Source organism: Saimiri boliviensis, chromosome 9 (assembly GCF_048565385.1).
Source record: "Saimiri boliviensis isolate mSaiBol1 chromosome 9, mSaiBol1.pri, whole genome shotgun sequence".
In the NCBI taxonomy this organism is placed as follows: Eukaryota; Metazoa; Chordata; class Mammalia; order Primates; family Cebidae; genus Saimiri; species Saimiri boliviensis.
The window spans coordinates 27,042,047-27,062,605 of NC_133457.1; the positions used below are offsets into that span (position 1 = coordinate 27,042,047).

A 20,559-nucleotide genomic window follows, 5' to 3' on the forward strand; every position below is an offset into this window, starting at 1 on the left:
GAACGACGTGCTATGTAAATACAGAGCATAATGAGGTCGATATTGCTAAGCTAATACCAGACAAAGTAGGTTTCAAGACGTGGGTTAATATCAGATATTAGGATCATCTTAATGACATGAGTCCATTTAACAAGAGGGTCTAAAATATTAAATTTTGTATTACTGAATAACAGAGCTTCAACAGAACATGAAGTAATAGCTGGCAGAACTAAAAGGAAAAACTAAATAAATCCACAATTATTGTTTGAGGAACACACTGTACAATGTTATTTACATAACTTTCTAGAACACCAAATACTTATTTAATCTGAGGAAAATTTCAACAGTGGTTGCTCTTGAAAGGTATTTGAGTCTAAAAGGACAAATAATATTTTCTCAGGGTAATGCAAATGTTGTTTGGTTTTGATTAGGATGGTGGTTTTGCAAGTCTACAAGTCTGTCACACTCATTAGGCTATACATGTATGTGTGCATTTTATGGCATGAAAATTCTGTCTCAACAAAACCTCAAAGCACTTCCCAGTGTTCTATATAATACCACTTTGTCACATCCAATATTAAATTATGTATATATTTATATGTATTATTTCTTCTGTTGAAATGTTAGAATCCTGCCTAAGTTACTTACTTACTTTAACAATTCTGTAGTGCCTTGTCTGATTTAGAGAATAAGTATCAATTAAGCAAATAAGAATAAACTATAAATAATAAACATTTGCAATATTATCAATTTTATTTTGTGTTTTAGAGTGAGGCTGGTGAACAACGGTCCAGGGGCCAAACTCAGCCCACTGATTGTTTTTGGATGATCCACAAGCTGAATGTGGGTTTTTACATTTCTAATTATTGGGAAAAAATCCAAAGAGAATAATATTGTATGATGTGAAAAATTATGTGAAATTCCTAGTTAAGTCGATGCATACTATTTTATTAGAACACAGGATAGTCAAAAATAAATGGATGAGAGAAGATTTACTATGGCAACACTGAGCATGATAAGGCTGATACGGGGAAGTTATAAAGTGAAATTTAAAAGATCTTCTGACAGTGGTGGGATAGAACCCAGGAATCTGGATGGTTGGATGGTAGCAAGCCCTCAAGTCCTCTGTAAAAAAAAAAAAAAAAAAAAAGAAAAGAAAAAAATGTTTTAGAGTAATTAGAATAACAAAATAATTCCTAATCATGAGCCATAAGTATAATCAGCTATTTCATAAAATACAGTGATTGATGGGGGGTAACACAGAATTATTAGGAGAAATATAAGTGATCATTCAGGCTACAGAAGCTGATAGAATTCACAAGGCTCTGAGATAAAGAGACAACTGGTTTCTGCCTACACGGCTTCAGTAGCTCTGCAAAAATGAGATTTATAAATACTTTATAAATTAAAGAAATTAACTACAGCATTACTAAACTGAAAGTGCCACCTACACTGCTTGCACAGTTTTCTATTAATAGTGCTTGAAGTATGAGCTGCCAAGGCCTTGGAATAAATTATTACGGGATTAGAGCTCGCCGAGATAAGTTATTGCCTCTTCTACGCACATTACTTGTAGCAAGAAAATGCCATATTTGGAGTCAATCTCTTGTAGAATCCAAAAGCTACGTACAGTTAAAATGACACAAGAGCTTAGATGTACAGCTTATTAATGTTTCATAGAAACAGGGTGGAGAAGATAAAATGGATAATAATTTAAATGAAGAGATGTTTCTTCTGTACTTCTTGCTTCTTTTTTGAGCTCACATCTACTCCTGAAAGTACAAGCAGGTATCCCTTGTTTTAAGAGAAAGTAATTACTTGATGGCATTATTTATTAAGAAGGGAATAGATTTAGTATTGATTACATGAAAAATTATTATTGAAATATGTTGAGGTACACATTTAATAGATTCTGATATGTTTCTGCAGTGTAGAGGAAAGGGAGGTTTAAGATCAACATCATTTAGCAATAATTAATATCTGATTATAACTTATACTGGCAAATAAGAAACTCGCTTGGAATTGCTTGATTAAAAGGATATCTTTTCTTTTTTTTCAGAGTATCACTCTGTTGCCCAGGCTGGAGTTCAGTGGCCCCATCTTGGCTCACTGCAACCTCCACCTTCCAGGTTGAAGCAATTCTCCTGCCTCAGCCTCCTGAATAGTTGTGATTAAAGACATGTGCCATCACATCTGGCTAATTTTTGTATTTTTTTTAGTAGAGATGGGGTTTCTCCATGTTGGCCAGGCTAGTCTTGAACTCCTGATCTCAAGTGATCTGCCTGCCTTGGCCTCCGAAAATGATGGGATTACAGGTGTGAGCCACCACTTCTGGCCTAAATGGAAAATTTAAAACTAGAATAGAATATAAGGGTAATTCATAGTTCACAAGGGCCTCTTGTGGCCAGAACTCAGGAAAATAAGTGGAACTGCTGATATGATTGTCATCAGGGTTTTCTCTCTAATTCCTATTTGAGCCTGTTCAGTCTTAGTGATGACCAACCTCCTCTGGTAGCTGAAAAAAGCTGCCTTTAGCTTTCATGTTTAGACTCCTTTATTGTAGAAGGGTGTCATAATAGAGATTTAATGTCTAGAATCCTTGCTAAGAAACTATCTGGCCTAGTTTGTGTCAGTTGGGTACCATCCCTTGTCTCTCTTTAATAGGTTTTGCATCCCTTCGACTGTGTCCACATGGAGAGGTCTTACTGTTCTAATTTGACAGGAACTCACTAGTTAAACCAGAACAAATTCACAAAGCATTAGCTGTCTAAATCAGGTTCTGTAATCCACAAAATAAGAATATTTGATGGCCCTGTGTGAAATAATAATATACACAAGTACATATTGGTCTCTTCCCCCAGTCCCTGGTACAGAGCTCATAAAACTCTTGTAATTTTCTGAACGATAGAGGTGCTAAGCAGGATCTTTTTCTCTGATGTTTGGTGTTTAACCCCAATTCCTAATACAGAGTTCCTGAATCCCTTGGAATTTCCTGGATAATAAGAGCATCTTTTCTTCAGATGAAGCAAATCTTGGTGGGCTCTTGGATGGGGATTTGTTACCAGAAAGATCAAGCATGATGAGACGCTTAGAGTTTCCTATTCTCTGGAAAGGGGAGAGTGGCTAGGAAAGTAGTTAATATTCAATCATGCCAACAGGAAAGCCTCAAAAAATCTTTGAAGTTTGGTGTTCAGAGAGTTTATCTGCCAGATCTGAATTATAGGACGCATAGCTAGAGTCTGCTAGAGACTCTGCTGTCAAAAGCATTGTATTGAGTAGTATGTGAGAATAAGAAAAATACTTTGCTCTTTTCCCAATCTCTGTAACCCCTAGTTATGACTCTATAGCATTGTTTAGCAGAAAAATAAAATTATGCATGTTTATTGAATACTTATAATTCTTGCCTTCAGTATTTAGAACATTTCTTTCTTTATGATTCTTGTTGGGTGGCTAAGCTCCCTCATGCAATATAGAAGTTAAAAATTGCAATACTATGTTGAATAGGAGTAGTGAAAGAGGGCATCATTGTCTTGTACCAGTTTTCAAAGGGAATGCTTCCAGTCTTTGCCCATTCAGTATGATATTGACTGTGGATTTCTCATAAATAGCTCTGATTATTTTGAGATACGTTCCATCAGTACCCAGTTTATTGAGAGTTTTTAGCATAAAGTGCTGTTAAATTTTGTTGAAGGCCTTCTCTGCATCTATTGAGATAATCATGTGGTTTTTGTCTTTGGTTCTGTTTATGTGATGGATTATGTTTATAGATTTGAGTATGTTGAACCAGCCTTGCATCCCAGGGATGAAGCCTACTTGATCATGATGGATAAGCTTTTTGATGTGCTGTTGGATTCGGTTTGCCAGTATTTTATTGACGATTTTTGCATTTATGTTCATCACAGATATTGGCCTGAAATTTATTTTTTAGTTGTGTCTCTGCCAGGTTTTGGTATCAGGATGATGTTGGTCTCATAAAATGAGATAGGGAGGGTTCCCTCTTTTTGTATTGTTTGGAATAATTTCAGAAGGAATGGTACCAGTTCCTCTTTGTACCTCTAGTAGAATTCAACTGTGAACCTGTCTGGTCTTGGACTTTTTTTGGTTGGTAGGCTATTAATTGCTGCCTCAACTTCAGTCCTTGTTGTTTGTCTATTCAGGGATTCAACTTCTTCCTGGTTTAGTCTTGGGAGGGTGTAAGTGTCCACGAATTTATCAATGTCTTCTGGATTCACTGGTTTATGTGCATAGAGGTGTTTGTAGTAATCTCTGATGGCAGTTTGCATTTCTGTAGAATCAGTGGTGATATCCCCTTTATCATTTTTTACAGAAACTACTCAATTTACACATGGACAAAGGGAGGGGAACATCACACACTAGGGCCTGTTGGGCAGTATAGGAGATAGGAGAGGAATAGCAGGGGTTGGCAGGATTGGAAGGGCCAACATTAGGAGAAATACCTAATGTAGATGACTGGGAGATGGATGTAGCAAAACCCCATGGCTCATGTATATCTAAGCAACAAACCTGCGCATTCTGCACATGTACCCCAGAACTTAAAGCATAACAACAAATTTAAAAATAAACTTAAAAAGAAGTTACAATTGCTAAATTCTTACAGTTAGAGTTTCTATAACACGTATAATCTAGGTAGACCAATAGAATAATTCACCAGGGACTGTGCATTACAATGTAGAGTTATAAATAGAAACAGAGTAAACTCATCTTGGTGACAGGCCATGGCAGCTCAGATAGTTGTTTCAGAATGACCTTATCCAATCTAATGATGTCATCTATGGCAATATTCAGTATCTGTTACAGTGTGCCTCCTCTGACCAGATTTAATGATCCTAGTTATTATAATGGTTTTTGCTTCCATTTGTTTCAAAGCCTGACTCTTCTAGCTTCCTAGTGCTATTTTTCCTATGCTCTTCAATCGAAACATGTAAACTCAAAACATTTTAAATAATTTTCCTTGCTGCTTAGGCAGAAAAAAAAATAGATCCATTTTCACTGATTTATTTTGCTTGCATATTAGAATTCTAGATTTATATAAAATGCTCAAAAATGCCACTAGTTAATGTTGATTGTTTGCCTTTTATTTATAGCCCTCAATCCACCAAACTAGAAAGACATTGAGAAAATAACAAGAAAATAAGCTTAATGTGAGTCCGTATTAAACTAACATCTAGATGCATTTGTCAGGATTCATTGAAAGCAGCACTAAAGATTTATGCATTTAAATTGATGTGCAATTTACCTCAAAAACGACAATGACAAAAGTTACTGAAAACAAATATTGAACTCTAGTTAATAATAGGCATGTTGAAGTATGTGTAAATGATAAGGACAGGAGGCAGGGAAATAGTGTGTAGAAAGGGTGGGCCCAAGCAAAGGCCACACCCTCATGCCTGGGACCACAGCCCAAAGTGAGAACATCCATTTTTGTTTTCCCATTTGAATGCTATTTTTTGTCCTGCCCTTTCCCCTATCTTGTATCCATAAAACCCCAGGCCCTACTGACAGAGTGGTGGAGTGGCAGAGAAGGAGAGAAGAGAAAAAGAAGCCAGATGTCAGAGAGAAGCAGATGGACAGCTTGACAGCAGGACTTCAGGGAAGAGTGGCCAGGGACAGCCAATGGCAGGGGAAGACCACCTTCCCACTCCATCTCCTTTCCAGCTCTCCATCTCACTGACAGCCACTTTTTTTTTTTTTTTTTTTTTGAGACGGAGTTTCGCTCTTGTTACCCAGGCTGGAGTGCAATGGCGCGATCTCGGCTCACCACAACCTCCGCCTCCTGGGTTCAGGCAATTCTCCTGCCTCAGCCTCCCGAGTAGCTGGGATTACAGGCACGTGCCACCATGCCCAGCTAATTTTTTGTATTTTTAGTAGAGACGGGGTTTCACCATGTTGACCAGGTTGGTCTCGATCTCTCAACCTCGTGATCCACTCGCCTCGGCCTCCCAAAGTGCTGGGATTACAGGCTTGAGCCACCGCACCCGGCCGTGACAGCCACTTTAATCAGCAATAAAATCCCCTGCATTTACCATCTTCAGTTTGTTTGTTCAACTTGATTCTTTCTGTATGCTAAACAAGAGCTCAGGGTACAGAGTGTTGTCACACTGGGCTGTTAAGCACTTAGCCATCTGCGGACAGCAAAGTCAAGAATGCACTATAACAGTTCCTCTAAGGCATCACGGGCACCCTCACTAGATGTTGCCATGTGGCCAGTACATAGTTCCTTCCTGCCAGGCCCAAAGACACTCATCCCAGCTCCTGTACCAGTTCATCTGCATGCTTCCCCTCCTGTGAGGGCTTGAGAGCTGTGGGCTGAGTATTAGCTACCCTGTTCACAAGTTCCATGAAAGGATCAAGGTAACTATCTCATTTCTAAAATACATAGACTGCTGTCTATATATTTCTTTAAAATGCATCCAAAATAAAATAGATAAATTGCTCTTTAGAGGGATGTTTAGATATATCAAGATGAAAAGATACCTGACAAAGTAAATATACTAAATGTTAGTTGCAGAGCTGACAGTGTATATATGAATGTTTGCTCTAAAATTATTTCAATATTTCTATATGTTTGAAAATTATTTCAATCAAGTGTTAGAAAACATGAACGTCTTTTGAATCAGCACAATGCAACATGAAGAATGCATTCTCAGTGAATATTTCTATGTAATGGAGAATTTAGAAGAATCTATTCTTACTACTTTCATGAGAGTATTTTACGCTGCTTTAAATTAATATCACTTCAGATGTCTAATTCAAAGTATACTTTGATCATTGTTTATAGGGTTAATCTTACATGTGCCTTTCAGTTTTTCGATTTCACTGTAAGCGGGCATTTTAGAAATGCAGAAGAGAAAATTCTAAAATATACATTATCTGTGTACTCACTACACTGAGATATTTAGAATAAATTTTTACAAATCTGTTTGAATAAATGCCCTTTTAAAAGTCAAAGAGTCTAAAGCAAATATATGGGAAGCTTATTATCTTTGTCATTTAATTGATTTGGCCAGAAATGTTGCTTCTTAAAATACAAATTTATCATTTTTCACTTGAACTTTATCATGACAAATATTTGTTTTTATCCTTCATATTTCTCATTGACCTATTCTGTGGGTATTTTGTGTTCTATTGATTTTCTCAGCTAGTAGAGTATTGCACATGTAGTTTATAATATAGTATTATTGGATTGTACTGTCTCAATAGCTTAGACACTGAAATGTTTATTAAGTACTATTTGATAAGTACCACTATGAATAGTGCCAGAAAAAAAAAGATGATGAGAAATAAAACTTCTTTAGAAAAACATATTAAATAAGTCATTTTGTTGAACAGTTGAGATAGGTAACTTCTCTGAGCCCCAGTGTTCTAACAGCTTTAAGACGCTTAAAATACAATACTTGTAGCACCTCATCTGGCTCATGCTCAGTAAATTGAAGTGGTACTTTCTATTTGTATATTATTTTTAATTTATACATTGTTAGGATATTGGCAGACTAAAATGTCCAAAAAAGCCTTTAAAATAAGTTTTAATATTTTCCCATAAATATCTTTACATTTATATTTTATTGTTTCTTTTCATCGAGAATGCAATGTTATCTTCAGCTGAGACAAGTTCTGACTCAAAGAATTTTCGTTGAATCTCAGTTAATGAAATTTTGTTACTTAAGAATCTAAAATAATAAAACTCTCTAATATTTTGGATTGTTTAGAAAGACATCACTCGTTTACCTCTTTACTGGATTAGTGACTCTGGTAATCCAATTGCGTGCAACAAGTCATTAATGAAAGCAAAGACTGTGTTCCTCAAATTATAGATTTTTTCATTTATTTTTTAATTAAACGTTTCTTTTTGTCATGTAACAGCTATTACTAATCCATTCTGATCATTTGTAAAATCCTCACTTTCTATAGGTTTGCTATTTTTTTCAATCACAAAGAACCAATAGTATATTAATTTTGCTGTCCTTCTTACCTAATGGAATTTCCCTTCCAATTCACTTTATGTGAGTCATCTGACATGTGGCAAGTACCAGTCTCACAGATGGATCAGCAGTGGCAATCAAACGGTTGCTGAGTTTTGCCATACAGGTGCCTTGGATTGGCTTTGCTTGCCTGCCAGCAATATACAGATTTTTGGCAGTCTTCTAAAGTTGTAAAAAGAATCAGAGGGAGAGCACATATTCATTGACTTGGCACTTGTCCTTCTTTGCAATAGGTCCTGCAGTTGAGCCAGACCCACAGCTATTATTGCCTCTTAGTGTTTGAACTACCATTAGATTCTTGACCCATATCTGCAAGTTGGGAAAAAACATTGTGGTTTAATTACAAATATGTAAATTTAGAATGGAAATACTGTGTTCTTTAACACAATATATACTACTAGCAAAGGAATGGGAACTGAGAAAACTTGATGATAGTACTATAACTTCTTCAACTAAAAAGAAATATTTAACAACAAAAATAAAAAGATACTTACAAATGATTTGCTTTGAGAAAAGTCATATTTTTGCTAGTAGTTTTCAAATCATACCTTTCATTTTCCAACTATACCTTTGACCTTCCTGCTCAAAGATGTATCTAGAAAGAGTGATTACAATTTTTGTATGTGGTGGAACTGAAAATACTGCTTGTGAGCTATTTTTCAGCTTTAGTGCATACAAAAGTTTGCTTTTAGTAAGATTTTATATTCTGAGCTAGTTTCCAGAAATTTTTATGACTCACCCTTCATACCTTCTATTAGAATGTATAAATAAAGTAAAAGATTGCTGCTAGAGAGAAGCAATTGTGCTTGGTAAGTGTCACAGAAAGCTACAGGAAGAAACTGACGTATGTTTAGTATACAGGATGTATAATACTTCATTAGGAAAGTATGCTGATGTATGTAATCTGAAGGAAAACAAAACAGCAGTTTGTTTTAGACAATAGGATATACGTATATTGAGTTTAACGAGGGATGTGGTTGAAGAGAGATTCTAGATTAAAATTAAAGATCTAATAATTTATCCTAAGAAGTATGAGGTTTATTTTAATATAAGCAATGCAAATTATTAGCACGTCCAGAACAGAACACTTGAATTACACACTAAACTAACAGATTCGTTCCACTTCCTGAGCGTTCCCATCTCAACTTCCCTATCTCATCTCACCACAATATGCAGTTAATCAAACTAAAAATCTTAAGTCATTCTCAAGTACTAATTTCCTTCACACTCAATATTTAATACATTAAAAATCTTTGATGATTTCACCTCCAAAGCATATTCCATTATCTGAACCTTAACTACTACTATTCTCTTTCAAGCCACAATTATTTCAGCCTAAGTCATTTCCTACACGGACTGTTTCACTTGCCTCTTTCAATAGCTACTTTGCGGGTCTCCCTGCTTCTGCTAGGTCTACCTTTCCCAGGAATCTGTTTGCCATATAGCAGTCAGAGTGATCTTTTTGAATCTATGTCAGATTGTCTTATTACCATCCTCATTATCTTTCCAATATCTCTCCACTGAACTTAAAATAAGAAGGCCTAATGCTCTTATAAGACCCTACATGATTCAATTTCATCTGCTGTGGCTTTTTTTATTTAATCTACATTTCTTTTTTTTTTTTCTTGAAACATAATAAGCTTAGTTTTGTCTTACTGTTTTTGCACTAGCCTAGAAGGCTCTTCCTCAGATCTCTGCATGACAGTCTCATTATTGTCATCTTCATCTCAGATTTAAGTGTTATTGATTCTTGACCATCCAACCTAAAGATGTCCTCTAGCCATATGCTATCAAAGTGCTTTTTGTGGGGGTGTGGATGGGGGGCAGAGTCTCACTCTGTTGCCCAGGCTGGAGTGCAATGGTATGATCTCGGCTCACTGCAACCTCTATCTTCCAGGTTCAAGCAATTCTTCTGCCTCAGCCTCCCTAGTCTAAGATTACAGGTGTGTGCCACCATGCCCATTAATTTTTTGTGGTTTTAGTAGAGATGGAGTTTCACCATATTGGCCAGCCTGATCTCGAACTCCTGACCTTAGACAATTCATCAACGTCAGCCTCCCAAAATGCAGGAATTACAAGTGTGAGCCACGGCCCCCAGCCCACAGTGCCTTTCTATATACGATCTTCCTGATTGCTTCAGTTGGAAATGGAAATATGAAATGAGAGTCAAAATGTAAAACAAGGCACCACTTTCTTTAATGAGAAAGTCCTGCTATATGACAAAAAAGTCAAATATAATATCTTTTGTGTAGCAGTCATGCTTCCTTTATTCATAAACTCCAGAAGACGGTGAAAATTCTAGAGAGATAGATATATTGATCCAAAAATAGATCTGAGAATTTGATAATGTACCTGACTGGGCATGTTATTCTGATATTTTGCTCTGTATTATTACTTCTCCTTATACCTCCCTTTTTTATCCCTGGAAAAAAGAAGGGAGTCCATATGAGTACCATGAAAGTTAAAGGAATTTTGTGTGTGGTTATAGCACCAACATTTTGGTGCCTCTTTTCCTTTGTCTTATTAAGTGGGTAAACGACATGGGCTTTAGACAGGTCCTCATGTTCACTTTATCTATACTCCAACAACCTAAAGTATACATAGATTCAGATATCAGTTGAAGAAAACCATAAATTATAAGGTTAACATTCCATTATATAAATTAAATAATATAAATTGTATTTGCATTTAAGGGTCCTATTGATTATTTTTCTTTCTTGTGAAAGAATCAATCCCTTGGTTGAGGTCCCACAGTACAGTACCACAGAGCACGGAGGAGCCATATTTCCCTGGAAATGTTACCAATTATTGGGGAACTTTAGTGAAACCCTTGCCAAATGTATAATTTTAAGTAGCACTGTCTTCATGGGTCCTTCAGGATTAGTAAGCAGTATAAAGCGCTGTTCCAAGTATTTGAAGGCAATAACATGTTGGAAGGGATTATTTAGCATTATCTATTAAAATGCTGAAAAATACCTGCCAAAAGCAGCAGTATGAATATTGAGTTGTTGTATTGTTTCCCCTGAGAAAAATTAAACAGGTTTGACAGCCATTTTAAAGCTAAATTTCATTATTTGTTTTGAATAAGTAATACACAATAGATGACAAACATGCTACAAAATATAAAAGGCACTCAAATAGAAAACATGAGAAATCAGTCTCAGTCTCATCTGTATCACAGCCATCCCTTTCACTGCCCACGGGCATTTGCTGTTATAATTTTAAGTGTGTGCCTCCAGAGATAATCTATGCATATTCAAGCATATATATCATTCATATTGTTTTTTAAATAGAAATCATAATACATGTGTAATATTATGTACATTGATTTGTTCTAATTTAAGAAAAATCATGGAGATTTTTTCATATCAGCCCATAAAGAGTTACCTTAACTGCATGATACTCCATTATATGAGTAAATCAAATTAACCTGAATTCTTTTTTCACTGGCAGATGGTTGTTTTCTAATCTTTCTAATGAAGTAGAATTTTTTAAAGCTTAGTAGTTTCTAAAATATATGTGCTAATCTGACATTTTTCCCCTTGAGAAATAATACTCTTTTTGAACTTACAGACAAAAGTTTCATTTAATACACTTGTTTCTTGAATTACATCTTTAATTTTTTTGGTCCTGCAATTTCAGTTTCCAGATTTTAGAGTGCTTATTTTATTAGATTTCTTTAAAAATCTTTCTTACATGCTTTATTATTTAAAAAATATTTTTCTTTGACTTTTATTTAGTTTAGTTTTCAGTACTGTCTTATTTTCATTCTATTTATATCCATGTTTACTCTAATTTGTGTTGTCCCTAATGTGGACTTCATAAGTGAGAGTTAATTTTTTTTTCTTCTGCTTCTTTCCTGTGTTCTACTAACTCATGTACTGTCTCTGCAATCTACTACCTCTTTCCTGCAATCTTATTTCTGGGCTTTAAATGGCTAATTTGTATCATTTCTTGTTGCATTAACATTTTCTTATTGAATAACAACATATTTGGTCACAATTTATATCTACGCCTTTAAATCGTTTTTCTTACTGTGTTTTGTATGTGTTCATTGTTTCATTTTTTCTTTTTCACCCCAGTATTTTCCTATACATCTTGTGCCAGTTTCCAAATTTGTGTTAAGTTATAGAACCAAAATTTTACAGAATTATTGTGTGAAACAGAATTTTTTTAGGGTATTAATAAATTAAGACAACATTTCCTAACTTTACTATTGAAATAAATTATTACATTCAAAATACACTTTTATATTTAAGTATAAGTTGAAATAAGAAAGCCTATATACAATGCAAAATAAAAATTATTAAACTAAACTAAAATAACGATGGTAATAATAAAGATATGGATGGCAGGCAGAGGAATTCTAGGCAGAAAAGCGCTGGGTCCCTGGCAAATCCCCACCCTCAAGCCTGGGACCCTGTGCCCCAACGTAAGAACACACATTATTGTTTTCACACTGGAATGTGGCCTTTTCCAAAACACCCATGCCCCGTCATGCTCCGCCCCTATCCTGTAACCCTAAAAACCCCTGATCCAACTGTCAGAGAACAGAGAAGGGGAGAAGCAGCTGGACATTTGAGACTGTGGATTGACCTTGGAAAGAAGTTGCTTGACTACAGAAGAACAGCTTGATGGCATTGCTTTGAATATTACGCCATAAAATTGAGTCTCAGTCCTGGAGTACCAGCTCTATTCAGTCCAGATTTGCGCACAATCTCTAGGCAGCTCTTTCAGTCTTATGGCTTTATACACATCTTTGTGTTGGAGACTCCCTGACTTCCATCACTAATACAGACATCTCTCCTCAACTCTACCCTCATTTAACAAAGTGATGTTACAGATATCTAATAGGAAACTGTAAGCAAACATGCCCTGAAACAAAGTTTTGTTGTTTCTGTATTTAGACCTGCTGAACTAATGGTTTTCTCTGTCTTAGAAAGTAATAACTCTATTGAACAAGTTATTTAGGCAGAAAATCTTGTATTGGCTGTCTATTCCCTTTTCTTTCGGCAAATTCTATTAGCTGTTGCTTAGAAATGTAAATATAATACCTGCTATTTCTCATGACTATGACCTAGCTTAGGCCACCATCGTCTCTTGTCTGGAATAGTTACATAGCTTCCTCCAGTCTCACACCTGCCCTCCTAGTCTCCAAAGAGCCATAGTGACCCTTCTGAAGTCCACATAATTCTGATCCTGCTACTCATCTGCTCAATGCTCTGTAATGGCTTCCTATCTGCCCCCCTCCCCACCTCCTATCCTCATCTACCAGCCTCCCTTGTTTTCTCCAGCAGCATATGCCTCCTTGCAATTTTCTAAACACAGTATATGAGAAGAAGCCTCCTTAGAGCCTTGTCATTTGTTCCTTTTGTTGGAACTGATATTCCCCAAGATATTTGCATGGCTTGCTGCTTCATTTCCTTCAGATTTGTCTGACATACCATCTGTTATCAGACAGGCTTTGCCCGTTTGTACGTCTTTATTTTCTTACTCTGCTACATTTTATTCATACTCTCACATTACGCAATTATACCACTTATCATTTATTGTTTCATTGTGCATCTTATACCACTAGAATGTGAGTTCCGTGAGAGAAGATTTTTCTATTTTGAACACTGCCATATCAAAAATGTCTAAAACTATACATAGACAATAATAATAATAGCTGCTAAATTGTAAGTAAAAATATGTATATTCCAGTATATCCTGAGAAATATTTTGATATATATATATGACATATATGCATGCAGTTTATAAAAATATAAACATTTATTAATATAGGCATGTGGGTATATATCATAAAAAGAGATATTCTCTGATCAGTATAATTCCATTTTTTTCATATTTCTAAGATATTTTTAATGAACATATATTTTTAAAATAAGGACCTATCTTAGTAACATTTTCTGTAGATAAATGAAACAGAAGAATAGAGGATAACTAATTGGAACATGAATATACAACCATCAAATTGTTTTAAAGATAGAGGACCTAGGATACTGTACTGTCCTCTTATATGGTACCAAGGAGTCCTTCTCTAAGGCTGCTTTTAAAATCAGTTCAATAGAAGCAGCTTAAATGGAAAAATATCTCAAAGATTCCACCATTGAACATCTTTAGATAAAATCGAAGCTAGATTCATTTTATTGAAATTGACACCCTATGCATCACAGTGATAATAGTGATATGATAGATCAAATACTTTTCAGTAGGAGCTTAGCATATACTAATTTGAGTTTTTCTCCTTTCAAGGGATAGTAGCAGTTAAAAAGAAGTTGAATAAATAGTTAAAAGAGGTACTAGACAAAGTTACAAAAGTTAGAATGTTTTCAGGCACAGAAGAGTGCATGCAAAATGGTAGAATTTTATATAACAGTGCAAACTTATAATCAAGAACTTTAGATTATTTGGAACTTGAGGCTTTTCTTGTTCACCTTCAATCCACTATAAGTAAATGGCTACCTCTCTAACTGGCTGTTATGCTATGAACTGGGAGGAAGGGCATGGTACTAACTTCCTGTCTTTGAGAGCTTACAAAATCTGAAAAGATGGAAGGAATAGTGTTCTGTTAGAATTCTCATTTAATATTTTGCACATGACTTCAAAGAGACAACTCCAAGGGAAATTATTAAAATTTTATCTTTCATGGTTATGTGAAAATGTTAATTCACTTACCAAAGAGAATTAAGCACACATTTAGTTTAATATTGAAATGCCACAGCAGATGTTAGCATTTGAGATTTTCATTCACCTATTACCTTGCACAAAGATAGTAACTTCAAAATTATCGTATTACAATGTTGTAAAATAAAGATGGCACATTTCAACAAAAAGAAAACCAGGGAGATATCTTTAAAAGCAGTGGGAGAGGAAGCACCCTCTAGGACTAGAAATGTTGTTTTGTACCTGAGACTATAAACTAAAGACAAATTCCTATTGATGTGTTGAAAAACAAGAGCTAAACCAAGTTTTATTCATCCTGAAATTCAGACCCTTTAGGGAACCCTCTTTAAGAAAAATAACATAATTTTACAAATATAAGATTATGTACAGTGCCTTTGAAGGGGGTCTTTGCAAGTTAGGAAATCTAAAATAATTTATTTTAGCTTCATGATAACTCTTTTTCTGGCAGAATGTTATTTTCCAGGGCCTGTTCCCAAAGGCCTCAGATATAATGAAAATTTGCATTACAGATGTAAGTGTAATCCTTTAAATCACCAGTAACTTTTAGGCCATGACTCAAGCTCTCTAGTTATTCCTTTGCATTAATGGAAAAAGAAGGAAAAGAAACCCTTCATACAAAATAAAGTAATTAATTTGTTCAGAGCCATTCTGTCAGGAAAACAGTATAACAACTAAAACTTAAATTTGATATAGAAGAAAAGAAGAAGAAAAAAAAAACCTCTGTAAATATTAATAAATACTAAAAATGCAAATGCCAGAACCTTGAGATTAACACAGGAATTCAAATTACTATCTGCCTAGGGTCTAAAAGATATTAGGAAAAGATTACACAAAAAGTAGGTATTCAACACTTTTTATAAATTCAGGCTCTGCTACCCACTTCATTAGATTGTCAAGGGAATCACTATTTCTAAAGGAATTCTGCTGTAGGCACATATTTTTATTCTCCTGATATGGTAATAGAAAATCGGTAAAATTTAGAGTGTGCCCTAGGCACTTTAAGAAGTCTTGGATTTTGGTGACTGTCAAAGTAAAAAATGCACCAGATAAAGTTAAACAGGAAAGGAAGACTTTATTTAAGACTATTTCAGTAGGGAAGAAAGACTGAACTCAATTTTATGGAAACAAAAAACATGGCTGTGAAGTGCCGAGGTGAACTCGTGGAAACGTACTGGAGAACATTAGAAGAGGGTTGATCAATGGGGAGCACATTGAGTTACTGGAGTTTGCAAATGTTTTTCACTATGATTGGGCCATCTGTAGTTGGAAATTGGTACCCAGTGAAGTTAGGTTTTTTACCTTCATACTTACATTGGGAGAATGGAAACACTATCTATTTTGATGTTAACATTTTAAAGTGCTATTTCCTAAGTTCTTGAGAAAATCATAATATCCTGGATTATAAAACTGGTAAGAGGATGGAAGATTTCTTTATGTTTCAAAGAGGGCAGATACAAAAGTTACAATTGCAAGTTTTCTACAGCAATTAACTGCTTGAAGAAAAAGGAAGTCAAGAGCCTATGAACAAGGAAAAACACCCATGTAAATTTTAGTCATGCTGAGGAAAGTGAAGGCTGTCTTGGTCAAGGCTAATAATTTTGATTTTATATTTCATAAATAAATTGGTTTAAATATATTAGTAACATTATTTTGTGTTTTATAATATTTTGCTGAAATTGAGAGTAGCTGTAGATAGAATGACAGGTTTTTTTTGCATATTCATTTTTAATAATTTTAGAATGCCTAATATCTCTGTTTATGTGGATTCTCCAGACTTCCTTGAAAAGTTTTCTTTTTTTAACTATTTCTTTTACAGAAGTGTTGAAGAAAAAAAACAAAACAAACAAAAAAAACAATGGGCAGAGCACAATGGATCATGCCTGTAATACCAACATTTTGGGAGTCAGAGACAGGAGGATCACTTGAGCCTAAAAGTGCAAGGTTACACTGAGCTATGATCACACCACTACACTCCACCCTGGGCAACAAAGCAAGACCCTATCCAAAAAAAAAAAAAAAGAAGAAAGAAAGAAAAAAGCTATTAAAGGAAAATGGAAAGTCTTAGTAATATAGTAACTGCCTCAAGCGAAATCCTTCTGTTAATACTTCTTAGATGATGAACGAGTTTTACTACTTACCTACCTGGTTCAATAATCATTAAGTAACTGATCTTAACAGCATCTTTTTATGAGCCTGGTTAGAAGGATTATTTGTATTTGTGAGAGTTCACAAGACAGTCAATACTTAACATAGGTACACTGGCAAATAGAAATTAAAGTTATAATTCTTTTTTTTTTTTTTTTTTTTTGAGACGGAGTTTCACTCTTGTTGCCCAGGCTGGAGTGCAATGGCGCAATCTCGGCTCACCGCAACCTCCGCCTCCTGGGTTCAGGCAATTCTCCTGCCTCAGCCTCCTGAGTAGCTGGGATTACAGGCACACGCCACCATGCCCAGCTAATTTTTAGTATTTTTAGTAGAGACGGGGTTTCACCATGTTGACCAGGAGGTCTCGATCTCTTGACCTTGTGATCCACCGGCCTCGGCCTCCCAAAGTGCTGGGATTACAGGCTTGAGCTACTGCGCCCGGCCTAAAGTTATAATTCTTTATATTGAACCCAAATTATTGCTAGTAACTACAGTCAAGTGAGAAAATTTCAGGTTAGCTAAAATTAATCATCTTCAGTAAAACTGCTATTATGTAAACCTTTACAAATTTTATGTATATATTTCACCTTTTCTTATTTTTCAAACTGCTCCTCAAAGCCTATATTTACTGGCAAAAAAATGATATTCTAAAAATGTAATATTGATTAATTTGTTTGTTTGTTTTTGAGATGGAGTCTCACTATTTGCTAAGGCTGGGCGCAGTGGTGTGATCTTTGCTCACTGCAACCTCTGCCTCCCAGGTTCAAGTGATTCTCCTGCCTTATCACCCTAGTAGCAGAAATTACAAGTATGGACCATCACATATTTTGGTAGAGACAGGTTTTTGTCATGTTGACCAGGCAGTCTCAAACTTCTGGCTTCAAGTGATCTGTCTGCCTCAGCTTCCAAAAGTGCTGAGATTACCTGTGTGAGTCACTGGGCCCATCTAAAAATATAACTTTCTAGTTGATAAGTCATGACAAAAAGTCTATACTCCAAATTTATTCTATATAGTCAGTAAACTCTGCACATTTCTTTATTCAGAGAAAAACAATTAATTCACTAACAAGTTCATTTCTTTCTACCATGAAATTGCAGGTTTTATAGCTATGTACTTGTGAGTACTCTAGCAATATGAATATTCCCCCAGTTCTTTAAATTAACTATCTAGAATGGGTCATTGGTTCCCAAACTTCATTGCACATTGGAACCAACTACTGATCATTAAAAAATACTGATTCCTGCCTCCCATTCTCACATTGTGATTTAATTAATTAGGATGAGTTGTGGCATGAATACTGGAATTTTTAGTAACTTCCCAGTTGATTCTAATATGTAACAAATTTTGGAAACTACTAATCAAGATCCTATACTTGCCCTTCTGAAGAAAGCATTGCCCTTAAACCTGTCAAAATAAACAGTGTTGTTGCAGAAAAATAAAACAGAGTCACCTGGGAAACTTTGAAAACATACTGATATCTAGGCTCTGTTCCCAGACATTATAATTTACTTGGCTTAGTGTGCAGCAGGCCACAATTATCTCCAGGGATTCTAAAGTATAGTTAAGGTCAAAAGTTAGAAATCGCTGAGTTAAATGCCACATGAATCTACATAAAATGATCCATCGTATGAATCTTCAGTACCCTGTCTATTACCTCTTCCATGCTGAAGCTCTCAAATGCCTAGATAGCTCATTTGTAGAAACCCAGTTCCAAGTGGCTGCAATGATGTTTTTTCTTCTCTTCCACTACCCCTTACTCCTCAGACTCCTTCATCTTCTCCTCTTCCTCCTCCACCTTCTCCTCTCCCTCCTCCACCTTCTCCTCTTCCTCCTCCACCTTCTCCTTTCTTTCCTACTCTTCCTTTGTTCTTCATGTGTCCTCCTGACTTGCATAGAGTCACAATAAAATTTTCTTCCCACATAGCACAAAACTTTTTCATCTATTATTCCATTCATCCACTTAATCAATAAGAACCAAATACACTTATAACAACATTGTGCAAGCCCTTAGTAGCAACTAGATATACAGAGATTAATCTCATACTATCAAAGCAGTGAGAGCTAACTGCCTTTAAAAGTTGGTGTTTTCTGCCTTTACAGTACAAATAAGGTATTAAACTAAGAAAATGGGTAATATTTTAAAAATAAATAAGCATTGTTTTGGTGAGATGTATGAATTTATTTTGTGGCGTATGTGACAGGGACACAAGGCAGAGAAATTCTGGCCAGAAGAGTGTGGGTCTCAAACAAGGTCCCCATCCTCAAGCTGAAACGCCTGATACCACAGCCCAAAGTGAAAACTTACATTCCTGTTTTCCTGCTTGAATGTTGCCTTTTCCAAAACTATTCACAGCTCATCCTGACCTCCAGCCCGTGCCCATAAAAACCCCAGGTTCTGCCAGGAGAGATAGAAGAAACAGCTGGAAATAGGCGACTATGGTTGGATGTTGGAAAGAAGTGGCTTGACTTCACAGGGATAGCTTGATAGTGTAGCTTCAGAGAGGAGGGGACTTCAGGGTATGGTTACCTTCCAGCCCTGTCCTTTTTTTTAGCCAAGCTTCCCACTGAGAGACACTTTCATTGGCAATGAAATCCCTTATGTTTACCATCCTCAATTCATTCATGCAACCTCATTTCTCCTGGACTCTGAACAAGAACTCAGGTGCCATAATTGTGGGTGCAAAACGCTATCACACGCCCTCCACTGAGCTGCGAACACTTAAGCCATCTGTAGATGGCAAGCTAAAACAACACTGTAACACTTCCTTTGGGGCTTCAGGGGTCACAGCCACCCTCTCCTAGATGCTTCTGTAAGGCCAGTATGGATTTTGCTATTACTGACTCCCAAAAACCCTAGCCTTGGTTCCTGCACCTATGCTCACTGTCCCATAATGGGTGGAGCAGGGAGTGAGTGGAGTTCACCCCTGCTGATGGCCATGCAGTCTAGTTTCTGCCAATAAAGTGGTCGGGGAAATATCTTGTTTCATATGTGTATCTATTTTTATTAGGATTCACCTCTAAAACATTATGCCACTGTTGTTGACTTATTATCTCACTTATTAGTAACTCTATTTTATTTTTTAATTTAAATTTGTCATTTTGAATTTTTTGGATACATAGTAGATATACCTTTATAGGGTACATGAGATATTTTTATATAGGTATGTAATACCTAATACTCATATTCTGAAGAATAAGGTATTCATACCCTCAAGCACTTATCCTTTGCACTACAAATAATCTAGTTATAGCCTTGCAGGTATTTTAAAATGTATAATTAAATTATTATTGACTATAGTCCCCTTGGTGTGCTATCAGATAGTATTATTCATTCTGACTTTTTTTTAGTACCCATTAATCATCCACAGATTCCCCTCTGCACAAGCCCTACTACCTTCCCAGCCTCTGATAATTACCCTTTTTCTATCTCCACAAGTTAAATTGTATTAATTTTAAGATTTCACAAATAAGCGAGAACATGTGATGTTGGTTGCTCTGTGCCTGGCTTATTTCACATAACATAATGGCCTCCAGTTCCATCCATGTTGTTGCAAATGCCAGGATCTCATTTTTTTTTCTTTTGGCTAAATAATATTTTGTTGTGCATATGAACTACATTTTCTTCATCTATTCATCTATTGCTTACAGTTAGTTTGCTTCCAAATCCTGACTATTGTAAACAGCACTACAGCAAATATAGAAATTAAGATATGTTTTGAATATAGTAATTTCTTTTATTTTGGGAAC

General features: G+C 35.7%; 1 protein-coding gene across 1 annotated transcript in view; it reads right to left on the minus strand.

Annotated features, from left to right (window-relative positions):
- Nucleotides 1–739: 739 nt before the first annotated feature.
- BCHE (butyrylcholinesterase) overlaps nt 740–20,559 on the minus strand; it is a 79,758-nt gene continuing 59,938 nt past the window's right edge. Inside the window, exon 7 of the mRNA XM_074405614.1 lies at nt 740–1,104. The gene's annotated coding sequence lies outside the window, so the exon portion shown is untranslated. The remainder of the gene's footprint in view (nt 1,105–20,559) is intronic.